Here is a 22,534-nt window from a genome sequence, read left to right on the forward strand (position 1 = left end):
TTCAATTGCTCATTATAATAAAAAGATAAAAAATTAAAAACCAACAGTAATGGCAAAGTCATATCCAAATAAGAGTAGCTAGTAATCTCCTGACTGCCTCCAAGCATTGTGCAAGATAAGGCTCTACCATAAGGAGGTCTCAAGCAATTTTGAGTAAATAAACCATAACAATAAGCAAATTTTTTCAAGACAAACATTAATACATCTTCCGTGTCACTCTTGAGTCAGACGTAGCATGCCTACCAAGCACTCGATTGTAGGGTCAAGAAACAACCACAACACATTAGGCTTATGAAGTAACTATCACTTGCTCGTGATAGCTATTTCTAACATTCTTGCTCATGTATTGTAGCAAGAGAAATCTCTGTTTTTCCAGCATGTGGCCCTAGAAAACTGGATCAATGCTTAAGCTGCAATGCTTTCTATTGCTTCTCATGCTATGAGCTCTCAAGAGGCTGGGGCAACCCATGTTGAGGCCGTGTCACTAGTCTTATGTGCAAGAGCAATTGGTAGTGTCAATAGCAGTCACAATTGTGTGTACCTCGAGTCTATCCATTGGGACATGTCACTTCTATGCTAGACCACCCTTGGTCACTGGTATGGGCAGCTTATTGTCAGCATAGAGAGCCTTTCCAAAATCTCTCTCTCTCTCTCTCTCTCTCTCTCTCTAAGATGCCAGATTTGTTTCCACCTTAGTGATCTCTCTTCTCCACAGGTGCTTATTTCATGTATGTGGCATTGCACGTGTTTAGATCAAAGTAGAGGTGTCCACCGAAACGCAAGTTAGATCTTGTCTTCAGTGCATCTTCCATTGCCACCTTTGACATGGTATCAAATTTGGTTGATCCAGTAGCGTTTTGGACTTGATTGAGCGAGAAGAAACTTGCTATTTTTTCTTGGTTTCTCTATGGTTTGGGAAGATTTGGGAAAATTGAGGCTATGGACCCTCATCTATGACTTCCCCATCTTTACCTTTGATTACCCCAGCCTCTCTTCACGGAGGGGAACTTGTGGAGGTTTCAGGACATGTAGCAGTGCTAGATTGCTTTGGTTTCTCAAGATGGATTCATGTTTCCATGCCTTCCCACAAGGGGAGCAAGCATGCGGTTGTTGGACCCAGAGGAGTTATCTGGCTTCTTCTTAGGAAAGAAGTGTTTGCATAGCTCTAGAGTAAGTTTTCTTGGCTGTGTTTGTTTCTTTGAGGAGATGAATTGAAAAATTTGCTACACGTTTTGCAAAATGCACGCTTTTCTTGGAATTGTCAAGTAAGCTACCTATTTGATCGGTAACAGGTTGATGATTCACTGGCACTTTTGTATGTGATTGTGGATAATGGATGATAGACGTGGATATCTTTCTTTCTAGAAGGAGTGGATTCTCATTGAATGTTTACTTTTCCATCCAAGGATGGAAAGTTCTAGTGCCAACTTCAATTGACTCATGATGCACTAAGAGGGTTTTTACTTACAAACATATCTCCATGCTTTTCTCATGCTCAACCAAACTAGAACTACTTAAGAGGGTTTATGTTCTATGCAAATGGATTGACATCTCTGAATGAGTCATATATAGTTAACGTGAGTCCTTGTGAAATTCGTTTTCTACTTTTTAGTACTCGATATTGAATCAAGAAGTGCACAAAAATCCCACCAAAAGAGTTAGTGAGGCAAGTATAGCATGCTTTACCATCTATAATGTACTGTCGCAACATGCTCATGTAGGGAAAGAATTGTCAAGGATACAAGCGGCACATGGGAAGCTGATCTTTCAGAGGGGACCGTTCTCTCTGGAGTAGGTGCAAATCTTTCTGCATGTGTATCAAAAAGGAGGCGGGATTTATCCTCGCAAAAGACCCATCTACCATGTTTTATTCTTGTTAGTGACATGCATTGAAGGTTAATGATCGCTACAACATGTGCACCAAAATCTAATCACGTCTTTCCAAGTGGGTTCTTCATACCTTATATGGAAAAAACAAGAGGGGTCGAGTGCACAAATCCTACCAATCAACAACCTTCAATGCATGTCACTAAGAAGAATAAAACCTGGTAGATGAATCTTCGGCAAGGATAAAGCATGCCTCCTTTCCCATACGCAAAATGATTTGCACCTGCTTCGGAGACCTGCTTTCAAAGATCTACCGTGGAGTGTGAGAACTTCGTGTCCGTACTTCGATAGATATGACAATTGTCAAAGATTGCAATTAATCCCATTTCCAACGAGAATCAATTGCAAGATTTGATCAATATTATCGATTATCGTAATGTGTGAAAGCTTTAAGCTTGCACTTTAGATAAATCGATATAGTGCAACGGATTTTAAAATCGATTATTGTAATGTGTTAATGCCAAAAGCTTCCACTTTAGATGAATTGATATAGTGCAATGTGATTGAAATGTTTTGTTTGAAGTGATGAAATTATTTAGTGCATCAAAATATAATTTGATTGACATGAGTTTATTGAAGAATGCAAAGACTATTATTGTCTATTGTTAATTGATAATATAGCACGATATTAATTGATAACGTGGACATATTTTGATCACTATATTGATTGATAGAGTATGGCTTGTGTAGTTTGTTGCCTTGAGTTAATTTTGACCTTGACATTAGCAAGTGGATTTGTTGATCTGACAGCTTGAATTTATCTGTCAGCATGGTGAAAGGACATGAGTGGAATTACGTCCACTCATTGCGTGCTGGAAAGAATACATCTCGATTGAAATGCAAGACATGCGGCCATGAGTTCAGTGGTAATGAGACCAGAATAAAAGAGCATTTGTTTAAAGTCCCTAGTAATGTGTCCGAGTGTACGGCGCGGCCAAGAGATATTCATGCTAGATTGCCAAAGTACGCTCGCATTGCGCATAGCAAATTCTTGTAGCTAAAAAGAAAACTGTGAATGCTAAACAAGCTGGAATGGATGTTGAAATGTCATTTGTCAATGAGAGGATAGAGCATGTGCCTACGGAAGAAAATGTTCAGACTCCCCGGTCAACTCCTTTTCACAAACATGTTTCGACGTCAGCAACAACAAATCCTAGCTCAACTAAAGCTAGTAAAGCATCATCTAATGGTCAAACGTTGTATGAAGCGATAGATAAGCAATGGTTGCTTGAGTTGCACTTGAAATGGACGCAAGATTTTGTGGCGTGTGGTATACCATTCAATGCTATGCGCAACCCCATATTTCAAGATGCTTTCTTGAGCACGGCCAAAAAAGGGTTTGTACTTCCTAATTATAATAAGATGCACATAGAGTATCTAGATAAAGTGAAAGACAGTACTGAAGCCATCCTCAAGCGCACGGTGGTGGACTTTGTTCCTACATATGGTTGCATCATAATGTTGGATGGATGGACCAATGGGCAGAAGAAGCCACTCATTAATGTGATGCTTGTCAATCCTAGAGGGTCTATGTTCGTGGAAGCCATTGAAACTTCTTTAAAAGAGAAGACCAGTGATTATCTAGCAAGGATATATGAGTGCGCTATAGCAAAGGTAAGTGGACCAAAGAATATGATTGCAATTGTCACAGATAATGCATCCAATTACAAGGCTGTAGGAAGGGCTATCCAAGTTAAGTACCCAAAAATTACTTGGGTGCCATGTGGTGTGCAAACTCTTAATTTGCTACTATTAAAAAGATAGTGGAAAAATGCCTGTCATAAAGCAAACGCTGCTAGATGCTAATCATGTGGTGAAATTTATTAGAGAGCATCAATTTTTGTATGCCCTTTTTTGATTAAAATCACCCAAAAAAACTTTGCAGTTATTTTGTGCGACAAGGTTTGCAACCGTATTTTATGTTCTTGCCACCTTGCAAGAAGTGAAGCCTGCATTGATTGAAACAATAGCTGATAGACGTTGGGATGCATGGCTTATCAAGTATCCTAGCTGCCAAGAGGCAGCTGCAAGATGTGTACAGCTTGTGAACTCGCAAGGTTTTTGGCACAATGTAGAGAGAATTCTCACCCTGGCCAAACCATTTGTAGATCTTTTGCAAATAGTCGACAAAGACTCTTTTGTCTTTGGTCGAGTCTATTGGTATATGTCAGAGGCATTGCACAAAGTAAGAGAGCATGCTGGCTTTGGTGCAAAGGACAAAGCTTCCATAATTACAGTTGCCAATAAGCGATGGGTGCAATTGCATACGCCGTTGCATGATGCTGCATTTGTACTAGATCCCAAATTTCAAATGCCCCAACAATCAGCCAATAAAGAAGTCATAAGTGACTTCAAAACAGTGTGCTCTCAACTATTAGGACAAGAGATGGGAAGTCTGCTTTTCATCAGCAAGTTGATTATGCTAATAGAAATGTTCCAGGATCCATGGCATATAGATGCCATTGCACACACAAGTGCGTCTCTATGGTGGAAGGAGTATGGTGGGGAGACAATGGAGCTGCAACACATTGCTGTCAGGGTTCTATCTTTTGTAGCATCAAGTGGAAGTTGTGAGAGAAACTAGTCGGCTTTTGACTTTATGCATACTAAGAAACAAAACCGGCTTCATCCTCAACGTGCTGCTGATTTGGTTTATGTTTTTTGCAACATGAGACTCATTCATAAGCTGGTGAACATTACAACAAGAGCAACACAAAAGCACTATGGTCTTTTTCAAAAACATGAAGCTATAGCTGCGAAAGTAGACAATGACAATGATATGGAATGGGAGATAGCTTCAGAATGCTCTGATATGGATGAAATAGATGATATGGTTGGTGTGTTTGATGGAGACGAAGATGTATGACTTAAGGTCTATATGTTTTGCTCGCTATGACACATCACCATTTTAAACTAAAACATGTTCACCTCTCTCTCTCTCTCTCTCTCTCTCTCTCTCTCTCTCTCTCTCTCTCTCAAGTTACTTTTGCAATAAGAGTCATAATTACAGTTGGATACAATACGATACAAGGATTGCCAATCAAGAATACAAAAATGGCCAGCTAAGGGGATAAATGAAAAGTTGTCATTAATAAAAATGTAGCCCTTCACCAAAATAGACAGGGTAGGCATTGGATTATTGGCATGAGGCTTGCAGCCACTTTCTTTGCAATCCAACCATGCCCAACGCCAGAGTTCTTGGGGCGGTCTGACCAATCCATGTGTCTCCCAAGAATGTTGTGAACATAACATTGCTATATAAAGTAGAGTGCCATTTGATTGTTGTTTGGCATAACTCTCTCCCGGCGTATGAATCTTTGTAGCAACACTTGTGCAAGTCCTTTGTGTTGCAAATCTGATAGCTTTACAGGTCCTGATTCCTTGGCATTGCCACTGATTTGAAATAAATGTTGGTGCACAAAGTGTCTTGGACATAGCTTTCTGCACTCCTTAAGGCTGAGAGGCTCGCCTTGTAACCTGGACTCATCCTCTTCGATTCATGCAATAACTTTGAGATCTTTCTCCTAGCCATAATGCTCTCTCTCTTCTTTGTAGATGGCTTGTGCTTTGGGGTGGTTAATTTATTCTTCCATATCTGTCAATCAAGCGCACATGTCATCATGAGAAAGATTTGTCATAAAGTTAACAGGTCATCACTTTCAAATCTTCAAAGAAATAGACTGGATAACTTAATCTTGCAGCAATGAAGAGACATAATATTTATCACCATTTTGTTAGAAAGAGACAAGATAATTTGATCAATTATATAATTTAGAAGTGCAACTAAAGAGGACCATAAACAATTCATCACTTCAATCATCACTTGGTTGTAGACCAAAAATCATCACAATGTATAGCCCACTTTATGGGCACCATTTAGACATAGGGAAAGATAAAAAACGTTAGGTTGGGCTAAGGGATTGTTTCACATGCCACTCTCAAGGTGGGTAAGTGCATTGCCTAAAAAATCCCTTTTGTCTTGCTGTTGTGGCATTTCCATGCACTTCAAGAGTTGTTTACAAGTATGGCACATGGAGTAGATATCCATGGATTTATTCTCGGGAGGGGGATTGTAAATATGCATTCTGGGGAAGCCCATGGAAAATCTCTCTTGCTCTGCTTTCTAGTTTCTATTTGCAAGTTGCAGATTGGATGAAAGCATAACGTTGTTTTTGTTAAGTATGGAGCCTGATTTACCCTTGTAATTTTCTATGGTAAAAGCGCACATTTGTAAGGCCCCCATTATGAGGAGAAGCCATCGTGCGTGAAGGAAAATCACTCACTGGAAACCAAAATTTTCACGGACAAGAATCAGGGGAAACTTTAAAGGCCTCGGGGGCGGAGGCCCCCGAGACTTTTTTTTTTCCGCCGGAATATTATGGCGGGCTGGCGGCCGGAAAGTGGTCGGAAAACAACCGGTTGGTTGGCCGGTGGCCGGTAGTCGGAAGTCAATGGCCGGTGGCCGGTGGCCGAATTCAATGGCCGGTGGCCTAATTCAAAAGCGGACTTGTCTTCTCAAGGGCGGCCACACATGGGCGGATTGGAGGGTCCGATGTGGACTTATTCGCACAAGGGCGGCTACACATGGCTGTCTCTCATAAGTGAGGGCAGCCCTTTTGGCCTATAAAAGGAGGCCATTTCTACACACATTTCATAGTGTGAAGTTGATGCAACAAGGTGAGTGTGAGGTGGTGAGAGTGAAGCAAGGCGGGAGCTCCATTAAGGGTATAATCCCTTTGTAAACTACTTCTTGTTTTGAAGTACTAAAGCCATTGAGTGGCTGCTTTCCCGTGGACGTAGCCCACATTGGGTGAACCACGTATATCGTGTGTACTCTCTCTCTCTCTCTACTCTATAATCTCGTGTATATAAATCTGTCTCTCTCCATTAAGTAATCTACTCAATTATCTATTTAGCTATGTCTTATTTCCTAACAACTGGTATCAGAGCAAGGTTTGCTCGTAGCTAAATTATCTCAAGGAAAGGATTCCTTGAATTGAGTGGGAGTTATGGCGGAGGAAGGAAAGCTCAAGATTGAGAAGTTCAACGGCAAAAACTACCAACATTGGAAGATGCAGATTGAAGACTATCTCTACTAGAAGGACCTCTATTTGCCACTAGGCGGTCTTGCGAAGAAGCCCGCAACAATGGCAAATGAAGCATGGATTGTCCTTGATCGAAAGGCACTGGGAACAATCCGGTTAAGCTTGACGTCAACGGTGGCCTTAAATGTTTCGGAGATGAAGACCATGGAGGACTTGATGAAGTCACTTGACGACTTCTACGAGAAACCATCGGCATCCAATAAGGTATTTCTTATGAAGCGCTTGTTCAATCTAAAGATGGCAGAGAATGGTTCAGTTGCAGAACACCTAAATGACTTTAACACAAACATAAGTCAACTTCGATCAGTGAAAATCAATTTCGATGACGAAGTGCGAGCTCTCCTTATACTATCATCTCTACCGGATAGTTGGGACAGCCTTGTGATGGCTGTAAGTAATTCTATCTCTGGCACAAATACTCTTAAGTTTGATGATGTTGTGGGTGTTCTCCTAAGCGAGGAAATGCGAAGGAGAAGCACAGGAGAATCATCAAGTGCTGCACTATCAGTGGAAACAAGAGGAAGGCCTAAGGAGAGGTTCAAAAACCAAAAGGGTCGTGATCGCTCAAGGCGGAGCAAGTCACGCACAAAGTCAGTTCTTGAATGTTGGAACTGCGGCAAGAAGGGCCACGTCAAGAAGGATTGCTGGTCCAAGAAGAAGAAGGAGACAGAGTCTCAAGACAACAAGCCAACATCGGAGGCCAATGTGGCAGGTAAAGTAGAGCAAGATTCTCTAATTCTCTCATTAGACAATGTGTCTAATTCCTGGATAGTAGATTCCGGGGCTTCATTCCATGCGACACCACACAAGCAACATTTCCAAGACTACACCAAAGGTAATTTTGGGTATGTATACTTGGGAGATGATGAAGCTTGTGAGATTGTCGGCAAAGGTATAGTTTCTGTCAAAACTGCTAACGGAAATGAATGGAAGCTTAAAGATGTTAGGCATGTTCCTTCTCTTCGCAAAAAATTGATCTCTACAGGACAATTGGACGATGAAGGTCACAACATTGCATTCGGAAACAAACGGTGGAAGATCTCAAAGGGATCTTTGGTGGTTGCCAAGGGAGAAAAAGTCGGTACACTTTACTTGTGCACTGTTAGCACCCAACCTTCATCTTGTGCAGCAACTACAGAAGTTGACAGTGCGGTGTGGCACCACCGACTTGGGCATATGAGTGCCAAAGGAATGCAAATCCTTCAAACAAAGAAGCTTCTACCAGGTTTGAAAGAAGTGGACTTAGAGTTCTGTGAAGATTGTGTTTATGGTAAACAAAAGAGGGTAAAATTTCAAAAATCAGGAATCGAAAGAAAAAATTAAAAACTTGAGTTGGTTCATTCTGATGTTTGGGGTCCTGCAAGTACACCATCACTTGGTGGCTCATTGTACTATGTAAGATTCATAGGCGATGTGACTAGAAAAACATGGGTTTATGTCATGAAGAATAAATCCGATGTATTTTCCATATTTCAAAGGTGGAAAGCCTTTGTGGAGAATGAAACAGGTACCAAGGTTAAATGCCTCAGATCCGACAATGGAGGCGAATATTGCAGCCAATCTTTTGAAAGCTTTTGTGCTAGCAATGGCATTCGGAGGCAAAGGACAACCCCAAGGACACCTCAACAAAATGGGATTTCGGAAAGGATGAACATGACAATCATGGAACGAGCACGAAGCATGCGGCTACATGCAGGCCTACCGCTTGAGCTTTGGGCGGAAGCTATAAGTACGTCTGTGTACTTAATTAATCGGTCACCGTCAACGACATTGGATGGGGGAGCTCCAGAAGAGGCATGGAAGGGTAAACCGATGAATTATGCATTTCTCAAAGTGTTTGGGTGTGAGGCTTTCATGTACATAGATAGAAGCCTAAGATCAAAGCTAGATGCAAAGTCCAAAAAGTGTTTCTTCATTGGCTATGGAGAAGGAGACTTTGGGTATCGCCTATGGAATCCTGAAGATGGTAAAATCTTAAGGAGTAGGGATGTAATTTTTAACGAACAAAATATATACAAAGATTACTTGGAAAGAAAACAAACAAAAGAAACAGGTGATGAGTACATGGAGCTTGAGGACGGTGAAGACTCAAGGACTGCAAACGGTGACAATGTGCAACAACGTCAACCAAATGGGGAGCCTCAACCTATTCCCCGAAGATCTACAAGAGCAAGTAGACCTCCAGAAAGGTTTGTTCCTTCCTTCAACCATCTCTTGATCTCAGATTCTGGAGAGCCGGAATCATACGAAGAAGCTATGCAACATGAATCCAAAGAAGAATGGACGAAGAGCATGCAAGTGGAGATGGACTCACTACATCGCAACCAAACATGGGAGTTGGTTGAGTTGCCTAAAGGTAAGCGGGCACTTCAAAACAAATGGGTGTACAAGCTGAAGGAAGAAGAAGGTGGGAAGAAAAGGTACAAGTCTAGGCTTGTGGTAAATGGTTTTTCTCAAAAGAAAGGTATTGACTTCAATAAAATATTTTCTCCTGTTGTAAAAATGAACTCATTTAGGCTTGTCTTAAGCCTTGTGGCTGCTCATGATTTAAATCTCGAGCAAATGGATGTAAATACGGCATTCCCTCACGGTGACTTAGAGGAGGAAATCTACATGCTTCAACCAAAGGGGTATGAAGTAAAAGGTAAGGAGAAAATGGTTTGCAGATTAAAGAAGAGCTTGTATGGTTTAAAGCAAGCATCAAGACAATGGTACTTGAAGTTTGATCGATGGATGTTGGATCATGGATTCACAAGATGCAACTCGGATCACTGCGTCTACACGGAGAATTTGGGAGATGGGAAATTCATCATCCTAATGTTGTATGTTGATGACATGTTGATTGCAAGTGCTAACATGCAGGACATCAAAGACCTAAAAGAGGAGCTGTCCAAATCTTTTTCAATGAAAGATTTAGGTGCTGCAAAGAGGATACTGGTATGAAAATATCAAGGACAGGATGAAGAAGACAATAAAGCTATCTCAAGAAGATTACATCAAGAAGGTACTAGAAAGGTTTGCAATGCAAAATGCAAAACCAGTTTCTACACCTTTGGCTGGTCATTTTAAACTAACGAAGGATATGTGTCCAAAGACACAAGAGGAGATAGCATATATGTCTAAAGTTCCATATGCTGCAGCGGTAGGTTTCTCTAATGTATGCTATGGTCTGACAAGGCCAGACATTGCACATGCAGTGGGAGTTGTGAGTAGGTTCATGGACAACCCAGGTAAAGAGCATTGGCAAGCTGTGAAGTGGATACTTAGGTATCTAAAAGGGACAACAACAAATGCTTTGTATTTTGGAGGAACTGATATTTTTCTAGAAGGGTATGCTAATGCAGATATGGCAGGTGACAAAGATACTCGAAGGAGCACTACTGGCTATGTGTTCACGGTTGGAGGCACAGCAGTAAGCTGGGCTTCAAAGCTGCAGAAAGTGGTTTCACTTTCTACCACGGAAGCAGAGTATGTAGCAATGACGGAGGCAAGCAAAGAAATTTTGTGGCTTCACAGATTCTTAGAAGAGCTTGGATTCAAACAAGACAATTGTGTCTTATACAGTGATAGCCAAAGCGCTATCCATCTTGCAAAGAACACAGCCTTTCATTCAAGGACAAAGCACATTGAGGTGAGATATCACTTCATACGCACTCTTTTGGAAGAGGGACAACTAAAGCTAGGAAAGGTGCTTACAACTGAAAATCCTGCAGACATGTTTACAAAGGTGGTCAACAAGGAGAAGTTGAGCTTTTGCTCATCTTCAATCGGCATTCAAGGATAAGAAGCCAGAATGGAAAGCAGTCACAGGTTTGGTTTGGAGATCAGTCTCCAAGTGGGAGATTGTTAAGTATGGAGCCTGATTTACCCTTGTAATTTTCTATGGTAAAAGCGCACATTTGTAAGGCCCCCATTATGAGGAGAAGCCATCGTGCGTGAAGGAAAATCACTCACCGGAAATCAAAATTTTCACGGACAAGAATCAGGGGCAACTTTAAAGGCCTCGGGGGCGGAGGCCCCCGAGACTTTTTTTTCGTCGGAATATTCTTTTTCGCCGGAATATTATGGCCGGCCGGCGGTCGGAAAGTGGTCAAAAAACAACCGGTTGGTTGGCCGGTGGTCGGTAGTCAATGGCCGATGGCCGGTGGTCGGAAGTCAATGGCCGGTGGCCGAATTCAAAAGCGGACTTGTCTTCTCAAGGGCGGCCACACATGGGCGGATTGGAGGGTCCGATTTGGACTTATTCGCACAAGGGCGGCTACACATGGCTGTCTCTCATAAGAGAGGGCAACCCTTTTGGCCTATAAAACGAGGCCATTTCTACACACATTTCATAGTGTGAAGTTGATGCAACAAGGTGAGTGTGAGGTGGTGAGAGTGAAGCAAGGCGGGAGCTCCATTAAGGGTATAATCCCTTTGTAAACTACTTCTTGTTTTGAAGTACTAAAGCCATTGAGTGGCTGCTTTCCCGTGGACGTAGCCCACATTGGGTGAACCACGTATATCGTGTGTACTCTCTCTCTCTCTCTCTCTACTCTATAATCTCGTGTATATAAATCTGTCTCTCTCCATTAAGTAATCTACTCAATTATCTATTTAGCTACGTCTTATTTCCTAATAGTTTTGGTCTTTGTACACGACCCCCAATCCACAATGCCTGCATACACCCCCTTCTATCCAAAGTGAAGCATCATGTTGCGGGAGTGAAGATCATTGTGGAGATAGTCGTGTGCATGTAGATACTTCAAGGGTTTGAAGAAGAGTGTTTATTATCTACAAAATGTTATTTTGGAATAACTCTACTGTTCCTTTTGTGGTTACATAATTATGAATGGCAGGTTGACTGCCATGTGTAGTGCACTCTCTTATCCACTACTCAACATGGCTGCCATTCCAAAAACGTGAAATGAGCATTGGACACTCTGTGTGGCGGACCATGGCAAGTGGATAAATAATTCCATGATGAGCGATGCCCAAAGTTGTGGCTTCGTCCTTGACCTGCTGATCCACTATGGGTCCATGCGAGTGGATTTTGAAGATTTTCGCCGCATACAATGGCTCTTTAAAGGCAGGGTGTGTGACGCCTACATGCTTCACATTTGCCCATCTCCCTTCTCCCAACTTCTGAGCCTGTATGTTTAAGACTGCAAATTCTGGAAAAAGATATAATATAGGGGGGAGCTGAGACTGATAGAGTGTGAGAGTGGCACTAGCAGGAGTCTCTACTCTAACTCTAGTCTCTGGCTCTGCAGTAGCATCGAAAGAGCTGACTTCCACTCTCGTGCGCTTTACTGCACTTTCTTGCTTTCTCTTGCTCTTGAACTCAGTATACAACTGTTGCACAAGTTGTATGCAAGTAGCTATGCTTGGCAAAGTAATTATTTCAAGGTTTTTTAGATCTTGAAAAATCTTTACAATCTGTCCAATAGACTGCTTGACCATGTTCGATAATGAACCTGAGGTCATTAAAGATATGGCAAATGCATTCTGGGGCGTAAATGCGTGCTGAAGCTACTCATAGACAGTCTTTGATAAAGCCTCTATGAGCTGGTAATACTGTTTCGGAGCAGAGAGGTTTAGGCAACGATGAAGCTCAAGCTCTGACATGCGATGAAAGTGACTTATTATCGCTTCAAAGAAGATTTTTTTGTGATGTTTTTTTTAGCTTGATATCCGCCATATCTGCAAGATATAATTTTATAGCATATATGCTCTCAGACAAGAGGAAAAACTATTAAATTCATGTCATGTTTGTTAATCCAGATTTCATACAGAATTTGACTTAATTCATAGCAAATGACGATATATTATATGATTGCAATATATACATTGTACAATAGAGGAGAATACACAAAGAGAGAGATGGAGAGAGAGTTGTTCCCTACCTAGCGCGCCCAAAAAAAAGAGAATGAGAGGATAAATAGCAACGAGGGGAGAGAAACAAGGACCATAGAAGAGAGAGAATGATTTTGTGACTAGGAGGAGAGAAACAAAGGCTTAATAGAAGAGAGAGACATAGTCATAAAAATAAGAATGGCATAATCATAGCCGTATTGTGTAACAATTTGAATGAAAAGAGTAGCTAGTAATACTTAGTCTTGGAGCCTCTCTCCTCACACCTTAAAAGTCAAAAGCGTACCATAAGAAGGTCTTAAATAATTTTGAGTAAATGAACCATAACAATTAGCACATTCGTATAAGACAAACATTAATACACCTTCATCATCACTCTTGAGTCCGAAAGTAGCATGCCTACCAAGCATCGATTGTGAGGTCAAGAAACAACCACAACACGTTAGGCTTACCACGTAATAATCGCTTGCTCATGATAGCTATTTTTAACATCCTCGCTCATGTATTGCAACAAGAGCACTCTCTGTTTTTCCAGCATTAGCCCTAGAAACCTAGAGCAATGCTTATGCCACAATGCTTTATATTGCTTGCTGCTTTGTCACTCACAACATGGAAGGAATACAAAGCATGGCGGCTTAAGCATTGCTCTAGTCTTCTAAGGCTACGTGTTGGAAAAATAGAGATTGCTCTTGCTGCAATACATGCGTGAGGACGTTAGAAATAGCTATCACGAGCAAGCCGTTGTCACTTGGTAAGCCTAATATGTTGTGGTTGTTTGTTGACCCCACAATTGTCCACTTGGTAGGCATGATAATTTTTGTTGACTCACGAGTGATGCAAAAGGTGTATTAATGTTTTCCTTGCAAGAATGTGCTTATTGTTATGGTTCAATTACTCAAAAATGCTTGAGACCTTCTTATGGTAGGGCTACCCAACAAAACTATTGGAATTAAATTTTGATGAGACACGGATAACAATGAGGTTGCAAGTATAAAGGCATACCCTTTAAGAGGTTTATCTTGAGTTGTTTGTAATTTTAAAAATTTTCAAAATGCCCCTTAAATTCGGACAAATCTTCTCAAAATTTCTAATATTTTCAAAAGGTGGAAGCCGAAGATGCGAATTCGATCTAGAACACATGTAATGTTACATACATGAACCACAATGCTACATACATGAGCATGCACATGTGAAGAAGAGCGATCTCTGAGGTAGAAAGAGAAAAGACGTGTGTGTGTGTGTGTGTGTGTGTGTGAGAGAGAGAGAGAGAGAGAGAGAGAGAGAGAGAGAGAATATGGGAAAGGCTCTCCATGTTGATAACAAGCTGCTCATACAAATGACCAAGGGTGGTTCGACATAGAACTTACATGTCCCAATGGATAGACCCAAGGTACAGACAATTGTGATTGCTTCTGCGAGGGCTTCCCCTTAGGGTCACCCTGCACCGAAGGGTAATGTGTACATACACACTCTCCCACCAGTACCTCTGCCTTCCCTATATACCTACAGAGATTTGGTTCGTCCAACTGTTCAACAACCAATATGACCTCTAATAATAGGGAGTAATAGGAAAAATGATACTTGAAGCCCTCAAGGGTTGTGGGAATACCCCTAGCCTATTGGCCATGGAACAAAACCAAAATCGTGATTTAATATCTGTGAGTTCACGTCTGCACGAATGCATGCGTGCGCGGTGCGGTGCGATGCATGTGGGAAAAAGGAGTAGCATGAGAGTGTGGATGAAGCAACCTCTGGAAGTAACCTTAGTGAGGAGCTCCTTATTCTTCATATACAAAGAATAAGGGTATGTACACACGGTGGACGGGCGGTCAAACACCAGACGTCCCAGCCCTTGGCAAAGGCGCAATGCCTTTACCCCAACAAACTCCCACTTAAAGGCGATGCACCAATAAGTGAGACCTATTAGCTAGACTACTAGTATGTACAAGAAACGAGGTGAGAGATTCTCTCAACCTATGCCCACTGGCTCACTCATTCGATCTACATGCACCCATATCGACTCTAATGGTAGGCGAGCGTGTGTATCCACTCTAGAGCCTGTATGTAAATCTTGCAGACAACTCTATATGGTCTGCAAAGCTCCACAAAGAGTCATGCTAGAGTCAGTCATCGTATGACTGACAATCCTTGTTGCAAATGCTCTCATTGTAGCTGCTAGGTCGGGCCTCGACACTAGTAGGTCGTACACGAGACACCCAAACATTGATGATTTTTTTGTAAACATGGCTATCCTAGCCTCCCGTGCGCTATCTGCATGCATTGCATTATCAAAATACCCATTGCGTATGGATGTGTCAACGTCAACACTGGGATGGCTACGTCCCTCACACCCATAGGCGTGTGCCTTGGTAGAAACTCATCAACCTCTAGAATGAGCATATCAAAGAACTCTATGTCTGTCATCTGACCTATCTGTGTCTCTAGGGAGAAGAACTTCTCTACTTCTACCTGCACAAACTTTGACAACACCCGTTGTGTCTCACTAGAGAATTGCTGCTCTACCTCGGTCTCTACAGAGTCATTTGGCATGGCATGCATAGCTAAATGCTCTTTCTTATGAGCATGATGGAGCTCACTCGCGAAGGAGACATGTCTCGTCTCTCGCTCAAAACATGCCAGCACAACAAAACCAAGACTATGTTGTCTCGTACCTCAGACGCATGCATATGATATACCAAGACGCTATGGGATCCTTTGGAAATCACTAATGGACCGCAATGCATCTAGAAAGACTCCTCTCTAAGAAGTACCAAAATCTACTAACTCTCTCACTGAGGTCAAACACTGTCTGAGCTGAGAATCATAGCGCACATGTCATAGCGTGTATGATGCACCACTAGGCAAAGAAAAACAAACATATCCTGCACCCTCTATGTCACATGTTGATCTATCAGCAAGTCATACGCAACCAAGTCTCCCACTAGAGAATGTGATGAACATGGTGTGATGTGGAAAGGAGCATTACTATCTAGTAACCATTGTGGATAAAGTGTGCTATCCATCGACATATTTGCAAGAGGTACACTCTAAGAGGGCATGGTACAAGTACACAGGTGTACGCTTATAGGATATGCTATCCCTCTCTCTACGAGGGCGTGTAGTTGTACACTTAAAGGATAAGATACAACACAGACATGGTTTGCATGGGATCATATGCATTGGGCATACACGACATTTGCCCAAGGGGATTTCCTCAGCCTAGCATTATCTCTCTCTCTCTCTCTCTCTCTCTTTCCAACTTCTATGTGGGAACTAGGCATGATTTTATTGTAATCTTTCTATGTCAATACGGTAACATGAAGGGCTAAGAGCCATCTATTGACACCTATTTTGGAATGGCTAAGAGACATCTGTTGGTAATCCGTAAGTGATCCGTCTCAAGATCAAACAATTCTATTCAGTTGAGTATCTATCGATTATAATGGAAAAGCAAGAGTTAATGGACAAGCAAGAGTCTTGCCATTAGTGATGTTTTGGATGTTATTTAACACTCCACACTTTAAGTGTGAAAGTCAAGTTGAGTTTTGAACGTTTTAAACTCGTAAGGGCTTATCTCTACCAAGGTGTGTGGATGAAGCTAGCATTTTAGACCGCACGACTGTTCACACAAAACCCAGATTACGAGTTTTTGGGTGTGGTAAAGATCTAGTTGTGAATACAACTCCAACTTCAGTGGAGCTCCTCTTAGAACTAAGAGTGTCTATATGAGTACAGTTTTGGGGTAAGATCCGACTCATGATTACTAAATCACTTAGTAAGACCGGATGGTCCATTCTTGGCACCTTCACACTTTCATTTTCAAGGAAAGAAGTCCACCGAATGCCAAGGGGTAGTGTAATACCACGGGCAAACCCAAGGGGGGTCACGGACATAGGCCAAGGGACGACTGCTAGTTGAGTAGTTTTCCTACAAAGTTTAACCAAGGGGTTTGTCAATGTTTCTTTTAACCAAGGGGTCCGGATTACAAAGGCAACACCCAAGGTTACATGTGCAATACTACTTGCATTTCACTGTTTTTCAATTAGTGTTCCTTTGCGTTTGGAGGCCCAGGAACTTTGGGTTGGTGCCTTTTTCATTAGTGCACACTATGTTCAACCTTCAGGTACGCATCTGATTTGGTTTTGTTTCTTTTGCTTTTTCTACGTAGGATGCACAAACTCTGTTATCCTCCATTTTTTTCTCTTCAACAAAATGACAAGTTCATGTAAGAGCCAGGAAAATTGGGCTATTGTGCCCAAAATAAGTTTTGGCATTATGCAGTTATAGACCCACTTGTAGGGTTTATTTGACACATTTTGTCACATGGGATACAACATGGTCTAGGAACTCAAGGAGTTCGGTTTAGCCAGTGTGGAGCAAGGCTAATGAGGGTACCTCTCACTCCCATCGTAGAGTGTTTGCAGTTACCTCCATGCACAAGTACATCTTGTACTTGAAGGATGTTTTTTTAATAGACATCCTTACATGAGACATATTCCACATTTGGAGAATATGAGTCTCTGGGACTGACACTAGCACCCACTATTTCAATTTTGTGTCACGACAAAGTCCCTAGCTCGGTTTGGGTGCTTGTGGATTTTTCAAGTTAACCACGATGGTTATTCAGGAGATTGTTGTTTCCTCAGTAATATTGTATGATATTGTGATCCCCGTTTACTAGTCATCTAGGATGACTGTTTGTAAACCATGGGGGAAACACACCTCAGTAGTGTTAGTTATCCAATGGGATATGCAGATTACAAAGTGTAATCTTGTAATAAAAGATATGCTAAGTGTGTATATTAGCACCAAGCAATCCAATTAATAAGCATTTATTGCTCTACTTGGAGTTTGCTTACCATAAGCTTAAGCATGTTAGCGACTGGGCTTAGTCTTTTCATGTATCAAACAGATTCTCAACCATGAACACTAACTATGGTGGGGTTGTTTACTGATGAAATTTGAGAACAAGTCAAGGACTTAAACTTGGCCGATGAGTTACATCAGCAAGTTACTTTCAAGGAAAGTGAAAAGAGGTACTCTTTGGGTACATCTTAGTTGCGATTACTCATTTAACTACTCAAGTGAGTTCTACATGGAGTTTACATGCTATATTATCTATGTGATGGCTATACCAAGACGGTGGCAACAAGACAACAATATGGAAAATCAAGATGTTGCTCCTGGTTTCATTGAACCTCCTACTGAACCGTGTTTGGGTCAAGCAAACAGTTGCATCCCTGCAGGATGCCCCTGTGGAAAGCATTAGTGTATCATCACTCTTGTTTTCAAGGACGAAAATGCTTCTCCAAGGGGGGAGTAATGTCATGCCAAGGGCAATGCCCGGTGGTCAAGGACCAGGCCCAAGGGGCCGGCTGCAAGTGTGGATAGGGAATGAGGCCCAAGGGGCTATTTAATGGGAGGTTGGGAGGTTCATTCCAAGGAAGTCCCACCCAGGGCTTTACAAATGCATGCCAAATATCGTATGTATGTACATCCAACACAACACCAAGTCATCTAGTGATGAACAATGATGTGTCTTTGGAGTTCAAACCACAAGAGAAACTAGTGCATCACACAAAGATGAAGAGGGCATAGACTATGCATCTATCCATTCTGTTTGACGAACAAAAACTCTTGTGTGTACATGAAAAAAACGATAATTTGAGCTGATCTAAAATTGAGCAACCTATAGGCCACTTTGGAGTTAGGGGTGTAGCATCATGCCTATACACAGCAGAGTCGACCACTAAACCCTAAATTTATCCCTATGGTGGTGAGAGATAGACAACTACACCACACGAGTGAGAATCTAAGTCTGTCATAAAACCCTTCTCTGCAGTGAGCCAAGTGCCTGCACAACACAAGAAAAGTGACTACTTTCTACACACTTCTGGAGTGAGCCGGATGGCTACACGCCACAAAGTGGCCCATAACCTGCAAATCAACTCTGTGGTGCGAGTAAAACAACTACACAATATAAGTTGAAATTTTACCTCAAGCTCTGGCTGTCCCAAAACCCTCCTCAAACTCTGGCAATTTCAAGCTCTATCTGTCTCAAAAAACTCCTTAAGCTCTGCAACTGCTTTCGATCGAAACCGGCGACGGTTGCTTATATAAGATTTTTTTCGATCGAAAAAAATAAAATGGCAATACGGTGATTATACGAGATTTTGACGTATAATAGCATTTTAAACGTATAATTATTCCGGTATGTGCATATAAATGCAATACAAATTGTGACTTGGGCCTTGACTCTTTACTTGCCAATAGCGGCGTTTTCTCATCAAATAGCTGCAGTGACCATCTACTTCTCTACATATATCAAGTCCTTCAGGCTTGGAAGAAGCTTTTCTGAGAAGGCCAGAAGATTAAAGATCACAAACATCGTGCATATTGCAGAAACTTCTCGCATGCTGGAAGAGAGCGAGTGGGTGAGTGGATGCCATGTTATTGTCTATTAAAATTCTAATGTGTGTGTGTGTGTGTGTGTGTGTGTGTGTGTGTGTGTGTGTGTGTGTGAGAGAGAGAGAGAGAGAGAGAGTCGTTCCCTACCTAGCGCGCCCAAAAAAAAGAGAATGAGAGGACAAATAGCAACGAGGGGAGAGAAACAAGGACCATAGAAGAGAGAGAATGATTTTGTGACTAGGAGGAGAGAAACAAAGGCTTAATAGAAGAGAGAGACATAGTCATAAAAATAAGAATGGCATAATCATAGCCGTATTGTGTAACAATTTGAATGAAAAGAGTAGCTAGTAATACTTAGTCTTGGAGCCTCTCTCCTCACACCTTAAAAGTCAAAAGCTTTGTGCAAGATAAAGCCCTACCATAAGAAGGTCTTAAATAATTTTGAGTAAATGAACCATAACAATTAGCACATTCGTACAAGACAAACATTAATACACCTTCATCATCACTCTTGAGTCCGAAAGTAGCATGCCTACCAAGCATCGATTGTGAGGTCAAGAAACAACCACAACACGTTAGGCTTACCACGTAATAATCGCTTGCTCATGATAGCTATTTCTAACATCCTCGCTCATGTTTTGCAACAAGAGCACTCTCTGTTTTTCCAGCATTAGCCCTAGAAACCTAGAGCAATGCTTATGCCACAATGATTTATATTGCTTGCTGCTTTGTCACTCACAACATGGAAGGAATACAAAGCATGGCGGCTTAAGCATTGCTCTAGTCTTCTAGGGCTACGTGTTGGAAAAATAGAGATTGCTCTTGCTGCAATACATGCGTGAGGACGTTAGTAATAGCTATCACGAGCAAGCCGTTGTCACTTGGTAAGCCTAATATGTTGTGGTTTTTTGTTGACCCCACAATTGTCCACTTGGTAGGCATGATAATTTTTGTTGACTCACGAGTGATGCAAAAGGTGTATTAATGTTTTCCTTGCAAGAATGTGCTTATTGTTATGGTTCAATTACTCAAAATTGCTTGAGACCTTCTTATGGTAGGGCTACCCAACAAAACTATTGGAATTAAATTTTGATGAGACACGGATAACAATGAGGTTGCAAGTATAAAGGCATACCCTTTAAGAGGTTTCTCTTGCGTTGTTTGTAATTTTAAAAATTTTCAAAATGCCCCTTAAATTCGGACAAATCTTCTCAAAATTTCTAATATTTTCAAAAGGTGGAAGCCAAAGATGCGAATTCGATCTAGAACACATGTAATGTTACATACATGAACCACAATGCTACATACATGAGCATGCACATGTGAAGAAGAGCGATCTCTGAGGTAGAAAGAGAAAAGACGTGTGTGTGTGTGTGTGTGTGTGTGTGTGAGAGAGAGAGAGAGAGAGAGAATATGGGAAAGGCTCTCCATGTTGATAACAAGCTGCTCATACAAATGACCAAGGGTGGTTCGACATAGAACTTATATGTCCCAATGGATAGACCCAAGGTACAGACAATTGTGATTGCTTCTGCGAGGGCTTCCCCTTAGGGTCACCCTGCACCGAAGGGTAATGTGTACATACACACTCTCCCACCAGTACCTCTGCCTTCCCTATATACCTACAGAGATTTGGTTCGTCCAACTGTTCAACAACCAATATGACCTCTAATAATAGGGAGTAATAGGAAAAATGATACTTGAAGCCCTCAAGGGTTGTGGGAATACCCCTAGCCTATTGGCCATGGAACAAAACCAAAATCGTGATTTAATATCTGTGAGTTCACGTCTGCACGAATGCATGCGTGCGCGGTGCGGTGCGATGCATGTGGAAAAAAGGAGTAGCATGAGAGTGTGAATGAAACAACCTCTGGAAGTAACCTTAGTGAGGAGCTCCTTATTCTTCATATACAAAGAATGAGGGTATGTACACACGGTGGACGGGCGGTCAAACACCAGACGTCCCAGCCCTTGGCAAAGGCGCAATGCCTTTACCCCAACAAACTCCCACTTAAAGGCGATGCACCAATAAGTGAGACCTATTAGCTAGACTACTAGTATGTACAAGAAACGAGGTGAGAGATTCTCTCAACCTATGCCCACTGGCTCACTCATTCGATCTACATGCACCCATATCGACTCTAATGGTAGGCGAGCGTGTGTATCCACTCTAGAGCCTGTATGTAAATCTTGCAGACAACTCTATATGGTCTGCAAAGCTCCACAAAGAGTCATGCTAGAGTCAGTCATCGTATGACTGACAATCCTTGTTGCAAATGCTCTCATTGTAGCTGCTAGGTCGGGCCTCGATACTAGTAGGTCGTACACGAGACACCCAAACATTGATGATTTTTTTGTAAACATGGCTATCCTAGCCTCCCGTGCGCTATCTGCATGCATTGCATTATCAAAATACCCATTGCGTATGGATGTGTCAACGTCAACATGGGATGGCTACGTCCCTCACACCCATAGGCGTGTGCCTTGGTAGAAACTCATCAACCTCTAGAATGAGCATATCAAAGAACTCTATGTCTGTCATCTGACCTATCTGTGTCTCTAGGGAGAAGAACTTCTCTACTTCTACCTGCACAAACTTTGACAATACCCGTTGTGTCTCACTAGAGAATTGCTGCTCTACCTCGGTCTCTACAGAGTCATTTGGCATGGCATGCATAGCTAAATGCTCTTTCTTATGAGCATGATGGAGCTCACTCGCGAAGGAGACATGTCTCGTCTCTCGCTCAAAACATGCCAGCACAACAAAACCAAGACTATGTTGTCTCGTACCTCAGACGCATGCATATGATATACCAAGACGCTATGGGATCCTTTGGAAATCACTAATGGACCGCAATGCATCTAGAAAGACTCCTCTCTAAGAAGTACCAAAATCTACTAACTCTCTCACTGAGGTCAAACACTGTCTGAGCTGAGAATCATAGCGCACATGTCATAGCGTGTATGATGCACCACTAGGCAAAGAAAAACAAACATATCCTGCACCCTCTATGTCACATGTTGATCTATCAACAAGTCATACGCAACCAAGTCTCCCACTAGAGAATGTGATGAACATGGTGTGACGTGGAAAGGAGCATCACTATCTAGTAACCATTGTGGATAAAGTGTGCTATCCATCGACATATTTGCAAGAGGTACACTCGAGGCAAGCATGACATCACCGTCATTGGCATAGACTGCCGCAGTAGGTGCCTCTCTAACATGTGTTGAAGTTGTATTTGCATCACCCATATAGCTCCGATATGATGTCTCATATG

Source organism: Adiantum capillus-veneris, chromosome 6 (genome assembly GCF_014529385.1).
Source record: "Adiantum capillus-veneris isolate H3 chromosome 6, ASM1452938v2, whole genome shotgun sequence".
Lineage (NCBI taxonomy): Eukaryota > Viridiplantae > Streptophyta > Polypodiopsida > Polypodiales > Pteridaceae > Adiantum > Adiantum capillus-veneris.